This window comes from Rhinatrema bivittatum, chromosome 4, assembly GCF_901001135.1.
Source record: "Rhinatrema bivittatum chromosome 4, aRhiBiv1.1, whole genome shotgun sequence".
NCBI lineage: Eukaryota > Metazoa > Chordata > Amphibia > Gymnophiona > Rhinatrematidae > Rhinatrema > Rhinatrema bivittatum.
The window spans coordinates 204,758,548-204,769,661 of NC_042618.1; the positions used below are offsets into that span (position 1 = coordinate 204,758,548).

Sequence of the window (11,114 nt, forward strand, 5' to 3'; positions counted from 1 at the left end):
TTCCAGGATCTCCACACCGACTATGCACAAGACAGAGTTACATACAGTGGAGGCAGTGCATTCAGATCAATACCATGCATATTCATTTTGAATATCCTGAAAACCTGACTAGCTAAGTGTGCCCTGAGGACTGGGTTGAGAACCACTGCTCTAGTCTACGAAAATCAAAATGTGCAAAACATTATACACAAAACTAAATCTCCACAGGCCAGAAATGAATATTCCTAAAACAGCCAAAATATCTTCTTTCATCAAAACTAAAAGTGCACAAAGCTGAACATCGCTAGATATTTTACCATTTACACATAGTTGTACGTCCCATGCCCAAACTATCCTGGTGACCCCCCCAACCTGGGTAGGAAGAGCTTACATTAACCCGAAAACAAGATGAGATTAGAATGGTGCATAGTTATGAAGCTTATACATGTGCAGAATGTTTAATAAATAAAAGATCCCAAAACAGTGATGAGCGCTAGATAGTTTTTCAATAAATACAAATAATTTAAAGTAACAGTGTATCAAGAGAAAGGGGGGGAAGGTTCCTCGAGTCTGGTGTTACTGAGCAAGTTAAGATGCGATGAGCCCCATTGATGCGATGAGTGCCCAAGACAGGGCACAGAAGGGGAGTCCTAGATGGCTGTGAGCTGTATTAAAGGAACAACAACAAAAGTTGTGGTGGTAGATGAGCTCAGCACTTCTGTTGGTTCTTCAAGGTCTCATAACCTCCTAGGATTCTTATTTTTCTCCGGGACCAATATGGTTATTAGAATTGCACACTAATTAAAGGGCACTGTCCCTCCAGGAGCCTTGCTGATAGCGACAGCCAAGGTTGTGCTAGTCCTGGGATGGCCTAGAGGCAGCAGCTGTGGGGCCCGTGCAGCAGTTCTAGATGTAGGAGAATGTGTTTGCTTGCTTAAGTCTCGCAGGCACCGTTTAACAGACTTGCAGGGTCATTTTGTAAACTGCGATGTGCAGTTATCGCACGTGATAAGGCCCTAACGCATGCAATACCGGCCCCATCGCAGCGGTGCTATTTAAGTCAGGGGGAGGGGAAGAGTGTGGGCGGGGTTTGGGCAGGGCTATGGCCCGGCAGCGCCGCGGGAGATACCACCACCTTTGCCCGTGGTGCCATGGGGGCGATAGTGTGAGGCACGGCCGTACTGCGGGGGACGAAACTGCACTGCCGCGATGCAGCCGGCTGCACACTGTCGGCCCCCCTCCACCCCTTTTTTTTCACGGGCCATCAATCCGCTGCACTCATTGCGGAATGATAAATAGTAACACAGTAAATGGCAGTAAATAAAGGCCGAATTTTCCCATCCTGCCTGCCCAGTTGACGTTCTTCCTCTTTGTTTAGAAGAGCAAATAAATTCCCAGTTTCCCATCCCCCCATGTCTTTTACCTGAACCTTCCACCCTTTTCCTATCGCAGCCCTCCATATCTGTCCTAAGCAGGCCCAAAATCTGTCAAAAAGTGCTGGCATTCACCACGTCACCATCTTCAGCTTTGACCGATACTTAATCCAACACCCAGGCCCCCTTCCTTGTCTTACTAACAAGTTTTGGATGAAGGAGTATGGTTGCCGTAGTTTTGTAGTAGTTGCCATGGCCTGCAAAATCAGTGCAGTTGTCGTCCAACCTCCCCATTGATCGCTGAAGTTTGGGTTTGAACCCTGGTGTCCCTCCCTGCAGGTTATCCCAGCATTTTTGGAAGCCCAATGCAGCTGTACTGCTTGTGCTAGGGTTGTAACCACTGCTTTGTGCAATCAGGTTTCCAAGAAGGTATTGGTAGATGCACTGCCGTTTAGGGCTATAATTATCACCGCTCTGGGCAGTTGCCTCTGTGCCTTCTTAGAAACCCAATGCTGTCGTACCTGTGCTGTTTTTGAGTTGTAACTGCTGATCCATGCAGGTAGCCCAATGTTTCTTTACCATCCCATGCAGATAAGCATACCACATCCCATAATTACGGTTGAAGGAACACTTTATCAAACACATTGTCTCTCACCCTTGACTGCCTCCCTTCTCCCCCTACTCCCATCCCAGCCCTCCTACCCCCCCCCCCCCTGCTTACCCTCATGCTTCCCCCGTCCACAAGATTTATGAATAATTGTGAATAATTACCCAAGATTAACCCACAGCCGAGTTTAATCTAGCTGATTCTGTATCGCTGTCCTTGGTTTTCTTGGTTTTTCAATGACTATTTTAGCACTCTTCAGTTGATATCGTTTTAAAATCTCTCTCCATAGTTTTAAAATATCTTTCCTGTCCTCCAGCTCCCAAGTTTTTCGCTCCCTGTTTGATGTAACTTTTACCTTCTACATAGTTGTTAATTGGTTTCCCCTGTTCTATTGTAAACCGGTACGATAAGACCGTGGCTTGAGTATCGGTATAGTAAAAGAATTTAAATAAATAAATAAAATAATTAATCCAACACTCGGCCTCCCTCCTATCACCAAGTTTTGTAACAATCCAAACACCTACCAAAACCAGTGAGTCTGTTGCCAAAATGTGGTCCACCATAAACCTGCCAGCACCAACCTCGGGAGTTCCAAATCAGCTCCTCCACGGCTTGAGTGTCCCTAAGCTTTGGCTTCATCCTTCTCACCTCTCACCTCTCCCCTTGCCTCTGCACTTGAGGGAGTTAGGGTGGCTGGTTTTCAATACTGTATCTCCCAATCCTGTTCCTACTGATACCGGGGAATATAATGGCCAATAAGGACCATTTAGGTCCATATAGCCTGCCAATCCCAATGCCCCAGTGCAATGCTTAGGGTTTAACAACTAACCCCAGGTGGATCAAACAGGTTCATCCAGTCCTGGTTTTGCCCCATTACATGCATGGATTTGTAATTCTGACTGCCTAAGGGAAATCAATGGGACAATCAGAACTACAATTCTATGCATGTAGAGGCAAAGCCAGGATAGGATCAACCTGTTTGGTCGACCTGGGATCATCCTAGGAATGCCTTAGAGCCCAGCCTTTTTGGTGATGGAAATATACAGCTGAGTGCAAATGCTAAGGATGAATTGTCATGCTACCTAAAAATGCAGCCTTAGCATCCAGCCAGGTACAACTTGCCTTCCTGAGCAGAGAGGTATGTATGTTTATTTTTTTTAAGCAGTAGAAAGGGAATACCATGTTAGCTCACCAAAAATAGAAATCTTCAGATGGGGCACTTATCTGATCCCAAAACATGACGGACATAATCTATGAATAATTTCTGTGCTGTTCCAATCAAATGTGTCACAAACTGCAAAGCAAGTAAAGATAAACCTCATTTCTCTTCGCTTTGATCCTGCTAACTCACAGCCCTGAAGCAGGTATCCTAGCACCTACTTAGCTCCCTATAATTTGTCACTGTAGAACCTCTATACTTTTGCTGTTAATTCCTTTAGCATTATGTAAATTAATGTAGTGGACCTGTTTTCACAACCTACATTCCGTTCCCCTACAGAAATTCAGCACAATGACTCCAGTAGCCCTGAAAACGAACATCTTTAGACATTCCATAGCCTTTGAAAGGTATCAGCTCACCCAACTATTCAGATGTGTTTTTAACAAACTGAAATGCAGACTTCACTGATAAAATAGCTTGAAATTTTCACTTCTTGAATCCATCTTGTGTTGCACAGCAGGACAGTGATATGGGCTTGACCATATCCACAGAAATACACTCTAAAGTGGGTGCAGTGCAGAATTAGGATGCTTCCCCTTACTACTCACCATGCAAAAAAATAATATTCAAATTCTGGTGTCATCTCAAAAACAGCTACACAAACTCCCACCACTACCAGGCACTCTTTGAAGTAACACAAAACCCTAGGATAAAACACACTTATATAGCAAATCTTCCCTACTAATCCAGCACTAACACCTGCAACTTAAACAACAACCCAGCCTATGAAAAGGTGGCAATGCAAATATTTCAATGGGCCCTAGAACACCAATACACTTCCCACTGGGAGGTGCAAATTGAAAAACAATAAAAGCTGGAGAGCTACAGATTCTCTACACAGAAAATACTCATCTTGGTCACAAATGCAAAAAAATAGGCACAAAATTTAGGATAAGTGATGAAAGATTAGAAATAGAAAGAGGAGAGGGAATTAGAAAGGGAGAACAGATTAGTTTTGAATCTTAGTAAATCAGAGGTTATTGAAGTTGGGTACAAGGATAATAGTACCCTATTCAGTAGTTGAGCATACTAAGTTAAAGGCAACAGAAGTGATTAAATCGTTGGGGGTCAAATTAGATTCTTCACTAACTTCGAAAAAAAAGATTTCATCAGTGACTAGATCTGACTATCAAAGGTTGAATTGGGTGAGACAATTGAGACCATTTTTGGAGATGGGAGCATTGAAAAAAGTGACTTTCACCTTAGTATATCACAGTTTGACTATTGCAATGCACTTTATTTGGGATTACCAAATAAAACAATTAGAAGATTGTAAGTTATGCAGAATATGATGGCATGGTTAATAACTGGAAGTGACCGTCGCATGCCTGTGCAGCCTTTGTTTTTAAAGTTGCATTGATTGTCTATTATTCAATGTTGCAAATTTAAATGTTTAGCCTTGATTTCAAGATATTGAATAAGATATGTTCGCCACATCTCAGGGGATGTAGCCAATGGTACAATAGTAGATGGGAAACTAGGACACAGCATCGGTTTCAGTTGCAATTGCCATCTGTAAAGGTTTTTAGGCATATACGCTTACAAAACTGGGCCTTTTCCTCAGCTATTCCTAAACTGTGGAATGAGCTACCTGTGGTGTTCAGGGAAGAGAGAGATTTGATGAGATTTTGGAAGGGCATAAAAACCTGGTTAATGAGAAGAGGATATTAAAATCTAAATATTGCATAGTACGGATGTTGTATCAGTGGTCTTATGGAATAGTGCAAGTGTTTTTCAAAGTTTGTTATTTTTATGTTATTTTTTTTATAAATATGCTTATTGAGTCAAAATCGTAAACATAATAAAGCCATTAAGCCAAAGACAACAACAGCACTGAACTTAAGTCAGTAGAATATACAACTGAGAATCTACAAAGAGACCCAACTTCCCATTTTTTTGTTATTTTAAGTGCTGTTTTATTTTTACTATATGTTTTTGTGTTATGTGTTAGCTTTTGTATTTCACATTGAATGAGTTTTTAAAATCTGGATAGAGGCGATTTCAAAAATATTTTTTAAATAAAGGAATGCAGAAAAAACTAAACTGGAAACCCCAAGAAGAAAGAGTCTATATGCAGTGCAACACTGGTGAAATAGAAACAGGCATTTCCTCCTGTGCTGTGCAAAATACAAAGATATTAGAGTTGCACATTTCCCAAAGCTGATGAGAGAAAAATCAGACTTCTCACAAAAGAATGGGTAAGAAAAACTTTTTATGATCCTGGGAGGAGGAGGAAAAACAGCAGCTATAGCAGCAAAACATGTGGTAATCCTGCCACCAGGCCAGAAATGCGAACTGATCAGGGACATTACAGGCCAGCACCAAAACCTGAGATATGTCCCTGATTCTGTCCTTTCCATACTCTGTACTGCAATTATTATCATTTTATTCCTCTCTTTTCTTGCCCTTATTTTAATTATTATGTGTATTACTTTGGAAACCTACATAACTGTCACGCCAATAAAGTTATCTGAATCTGGATCCATCCCATAGAAAGATGGATGTGCCCAGCTCAGAGGGCGGATGTGCCCAGCAGCATTTCCGAGTTGGCTTACCAGCAAATGCCTTTTTTTTTTTTTAAACACTCAGATTCGTCAAGGAAGGCACCTGTAGCTGACTGCACACTAGGACTGACCTGTTAGTAGCATGAAAGTTATTCTTTAAACATATACATTGGGCATGTTAAAGACATGGATTTGCTTGGGGAGATATTAAGACTTTAAGAATAAAAGGAAATTAGGCTTGCCAGAAAGGCAGACGCTTCAGCTGTGGGATAAGTCTGAAATAGCCAGAGGCAATCCAGGGCTTTAATGTGTCTTGGTGAGGAAGAAGCAAGTCACTGTGAGGTAGAACTGTGTGTGCCACTGGCGTATGGGTCCTAGGTGTGTGTATATTCTGTGTGTAACTTCCAGCTCCTGTTGGAAGGCACCACTGGACACAAGGATGCATCTCTTCACCCAATCTATATGGATCTCTTGGGAGCACCGGAAGGTTAATGCTGAACCAATCCCCTAGAACAGGACAGGCCAACTTCGGTCCTCCAGAGCCACAAATAGGCCAGGTTTTCAGGATATCCACCATGAATATGCCTGAGCTAGATTGTCATGCACTGCTTCCATTGGATGCAGATCTCTCTCATGCATATTCATATCCTGAAAATCAGGCCTGTTTGCGGCTAGGACTGGAGTTGGCCTCCTCTGCCTTAGAGAGGCCTTGCAAGCAGCATGTATACCGCAAGGGCCAGTGGTCTTAGGGCCTCCATAGACTGCTGGGTCCTCTTTTTCATGATGATTTTTCCATTCTGATGTCTGACATCAAACCTGGGGAGAAAATAGAGAGACAGAGTCCAACCCAGGACCTGAGCCCTTCCCAGAGGCAGACTGATGGAGCCCGAAGCTGTCAAAGGGATAGAATGACAGAGCCTGAAGCCTTTGCAAGGTTGTAATGATAAATCTCAGGGACCTCACATAGACAGTCTGACAAAAAAAAAAAAACCAGGGGCCTGAGCAGAGTGAAAAATCCTGGGCTTTGTCACAGACTGAGACAGAGTAATAGAGCCTGCTGTCCTCAAAAGGAGAGAATAAATGATTATGGAGCTCTCATAGGGTAAGAAAACAATGCAAGGTCTAGGCAGGTATAGTGACAGTGGTCAGGGACCTGCAAAAAGACAGATTAACAAAGCCTAGGAACCTCAAAAGTCAAAGTCTGGGACTATCATAAGGGTAGCAACAGGAGAGTCCAGGGCCCTCCCAGGAGCAGAGTGACCGGGTGGTATAGGCAGGGTCCAACAGGGCTTGCAGGAATGCAGTAACAGGTCAAGAAGAACCGCAGTGCAGATTCCTCAGAGCCCAGATAGTGGAAGCGAAAGAGAATGAACCAGAGTGTGAAGGAGGAAATCTGCTGGAGTTTCAGAAGAGGGGTCCAAGACAAGGGGAGGGAAGAACCAGGGTCTAATCCAGCCCAGTTCTCATCTTCATGTCTTCTTTCCTATCTGGCAAGGAAAACATCCCAAAGCGTGGTTTCAGTGTTGCTTTCGTCATCCCTTCAATTTCAGAGAGCTACTCCTACCCCAGTCATTCATCTCCACAGATTTTCCTGTCGACGCCCTCCTTAGCATCAGAATTCTAACCAACCTTTCATCTAAAGAGCCCTTGACCTCTTGCACAGATTGGAAGGTCTGGACTGGTGTTCAGGGGCCAGGGCCTGAGGTGTTGCTGACAGACTTCTAGAGCTTGATCTGGGGATTGGCTCAAGCAGTTCTTGAGTGCTGTAAAGAAAGGAAGGAGTCTCTTGGAAGGAGCAGGTTGTTGCTCAGATCCTTTGGTAAGCAGAGTCATTTAATGGAAAATTAAAAAAAAAAAAAGTTTGGAAAAGAAGAAGGTTGTCCCAGCTGCAGGGGAGCAGCAAGTCAACCCCTTCTGACCAAAGCAGACTGCAGGGTGCTCTGGGGAGATGCCCAGTGGTGGGGAGAGCAGCCAGTCAACCCTTTCCGCCCAGAGCAGAGCGCAGTGTGTGCTGGAAGAGGTGGAGAGTGTCCTTGCATCTGGCAGTTGAAGGGTTACTGGTCCTTCAGGTTAAGGCAGGGTGAAAGGACCTTCAGGTATTGCCTCTGGAGACACTGGTGTTCAGCAGCTTCCACAGCTGGGAACTGATGAGCTTTAAATGCAGGAGGGTCTCCTCTTGGGAAGCCAGTCGCTGGGAGAGGGCCTGCAGGGACTTGCTCTGATGGACTGCGGGGAGAAAAGAAAACCACATAGCATGGGACCCTCCTGCGCCAGTTCGTGCACAAACACTCTTATACACTGGGACACTGTTGCTCAATCTAACTAAGGGCCTCATTTATTAAGCATTTCTATCCACTGTCACAGAATGGGAGAAAAACCTTAGTAAACCAGGCCTTGTTTGAGAACACAGAGTTTGGCAGTTCCTGATCTCATTCTCAGCAAACATTTGCCTGTGTAAGTTGGTAAAATTATTATGCATAACGGGCTCAGTCTCTACAAAGGAAATATATTTTTGGAATTGCAGATGGTGCTGCAGGGCAGGCGTGAGGTGCAATGGCAGAACTGTGGTAGGGGGGAGGGGGAAAGGGGAGCTCCCTATAGGAATAGCAGGGGGTGCTGCCAGGCAGAAATGAAGTGCAGTGTAGACAGCCAATATGAGTCCTCCTCACAGAAGTGATGACTAAATTAATGGAACTGTTGCTAAAATAGAGAATAGTGCAGTTTCTGGAATCCAGTGGATTATGAGATCCAAGGCAGCATGGTTTCACCAGAGGTAGGTCTCATCATATAAATCTAATAAATTCCTTTAACTTTTGAGATCACAGGAGAGCACTAGATGTAGTGTACTTGTATTTCAGCAAGGCCTTTAATATAGTTCTGCATCGGTGACTGTAGAGATCCTATAAGATTCCTACTAGAAGTTAGACAGAGTACACCAGTAGTGAGGGGAGAAAACAGAAATAATGTGGGTGTATAGCTCTCCCCTGTGGGAGAGCTATACACCCACATTATTATATACCAGAGTCTCTCTGGTATATATAGCCAGATCACCATTTTAGGGTGTGGATTCCTAGTTCTTTTTGTAGAGGCTCCATGTCTTGGCTATCCTCTGATTTTCTTTATTGAGTTGTTGCCTCCATGGAGCCTTTTTATTTAGATGGGAGTGTCTTTCCACCCTCTCAATCCATTTTATAGTTGTAGATTGATTTATTTAAGTTTGGAGTACCCATTAACTAGGCACTCAGGCAAATTTATTTTCTGCTCTACCATCAAATAGAAGAGGTTCCCTTTATGTAAGAGGCACTCAGGCAAATTTATTTTCTGCTCTACCATCAAATAGAAGAGGTTCCCTTTATGTAAGAGGAATCGGAGATCATCAAGATCCAAGGAGAAGGATGACTTTCCGGCATCTGGGTGAGAAGAAGGAGAGAGGGGAGAAAAGGGATCTCTGAGGGAGAGGAAGGGACAGTACAGATAAGCAGGAGATGTGGATGGAAAGATTAGATGGGCTGTGTGATCTTTATCTGCCATTATGTTCTGTTTCTAACAGCAACAAGAGGGGTGAACAGTAGGGATGGGGGGAGAAGCGGCTGAACAAAGGCTAAGCAATGGAGATAAGCGAGGGCTGAGTTAGTAGGGGGAAAGAGGAGACAGAATAAGAGGGGGATGAGTGAGATGGGTGAGCTGGGTAAGGAAAAAGTGTGTGTGTGTGGGGGGGGGGGGGGGGGGGGGGGGGGGCTGGAATAAGGCTAGAGATAAGCCTAAATCAGACTCTTCATGGCAGAGCTGTGTGGGGATCTCAGGACTAAAATGGTAGGGGGTGTTGCAGGGCAGGAATAAGGTGCATTAGCAGAGCTGTATGTGTGGATCTCAGTACAGGAATAGCAAGGGGTGCAGCAGACCAGGATTGAAGTACATTGTCAGAGCTGTGTGTGTGTGTGTGAATCTTAGTACTGGCCTAGTAGGAGGAGTTGGAGGTCAGGATTGGGTCACATGGTTTAAACGAGAGATCGAGGAATCAGGTTGAGACAGAGATGTAGCTAGTTCAATGCTCCACATAAAGCAGTCTGTAACAGAGACTCAGCAGTGGATTCCTCATCTCTGCCAGCAGACACAGGCTCTGCGGTGACAGCAGTGGATATCTGGGAGTGCTAGTGCTGAGATGCCCAGTCTCACCTGTAAAGGTGGAGTCTCAAGGGGGTCAGAGAAAAGATCAGATTCAGAAACCTCCCACCGTAAGTTTACCCAGTTGCTGCAGTCATAAGATTTGGACCAATCCAATCCCAGATTTGTTCCACTAAGATGAGTCCCGACTTCCCAGGGAAGACTGCAGCATGTGTCTATGGCAGGGATAGACTACACCGGTCCTCAAGTGCCACAAGAGGGTCGGGTTTTCAAGATAGCCACACTGAATATTCATGATACGCATCTGCATGCATCCCCTCCACGCATGCAAATGCACATACATTGTGAATAACCTGCAAATCCGGCCGGCATTGCCTACCCCCCGGTCAGCCCCAGTCTAAGCTTAAAGAGGAGAACATACCACTGAGCCAGAGGGTGATAGCAGCCAGGATGCTGCCCACTAGCAGCAGAATTGCCAGAAAGACAAGCAGGGCAAGGTGGCAGCCGGCTGGACACCACCCAAGGAGATGGAAACGGCTGATTGGCTGCTGTGCTGGAAGCATTGCCAGCTCCTCTCCTGCTAGGCCTTTGGACTGGGTGTGTGCGGTCCTAGAAGTTCCTGAGCCAGAGTGATTGCTTCCTAGGAAGACAAAGACATACACAAGGGAGATTACAAAAAACTGCTTTCTGGGAGCTACAGTGCCAAAAATTGGAACAGGAGCTATAGTAAGAGTTCAATACATCTTGTACTGACCACATTTCACAATTCATCTAATTAGGAACGGATCTCACGCACCTCCATGTATTTTATAGAATGAAGACAGAAACATTGGGAAGGGGGGCTCAGAGGGCCAGTTTGCATGAGAGCGAGAGGAGGAGGGGTGCTAGCCAGGGCCAGCTCTAGTCTTTTCCTGTCTTGAGAGAAAGGGGAAGGCAATAGAGCAGTGTAGACCCCCTCACAAATGTGTCTTGTGTATACCAATAATAAGATCTGAACTTCCACAGTGCTCTGTCGGTACCATCCAGGAGCTTGCATTGTGAGCTTCCTTACAGCAGTGCCCTGTGAGTGCAAACTGTGACTCCCACAGTGTGAGCTTCCCCACAGCAGTGCCAGCCAGGACTCCCCCATTCTAACAGAAGAATTCATCAAATCTCACTTAGCTGTATTATTTCTATATGAACCCAGAGACAATGTTTGTGTGTGGAGAGATTGTGTGAGGTAGGAGAATTCATGTGAATGTTGGGATATTTGTTTGTATCTACATGAAGGGAGCTCGTGTGCTTGAGTGCATGTGTGTATGTGAAGG

The 11,114-nt window shown here is 44.7% G+C and overlaps 1 long non-coding RNA gene across 1 annotated transcript; it reads right to left on the reverse strand.

Moving 5' to 3' along the window:
* Positions 1–5,744: 5,744 nt before the first annotated feature.
* Positions 5,745–10,443, reverse strand: LOC115090461. The gene is made up of 2 exons (XR_003856402.1): positions 10,229–10,443; positions 5,745–7,908 (listed from the first exon to the last, which is right to left on the reverse strand). It is a non-coding gene; the product is annotated as an uncharacterized LOC115090461 (long non-coding RNA).
* Positions 10,444–11,114: the final 671 nt, after the last annotated feature.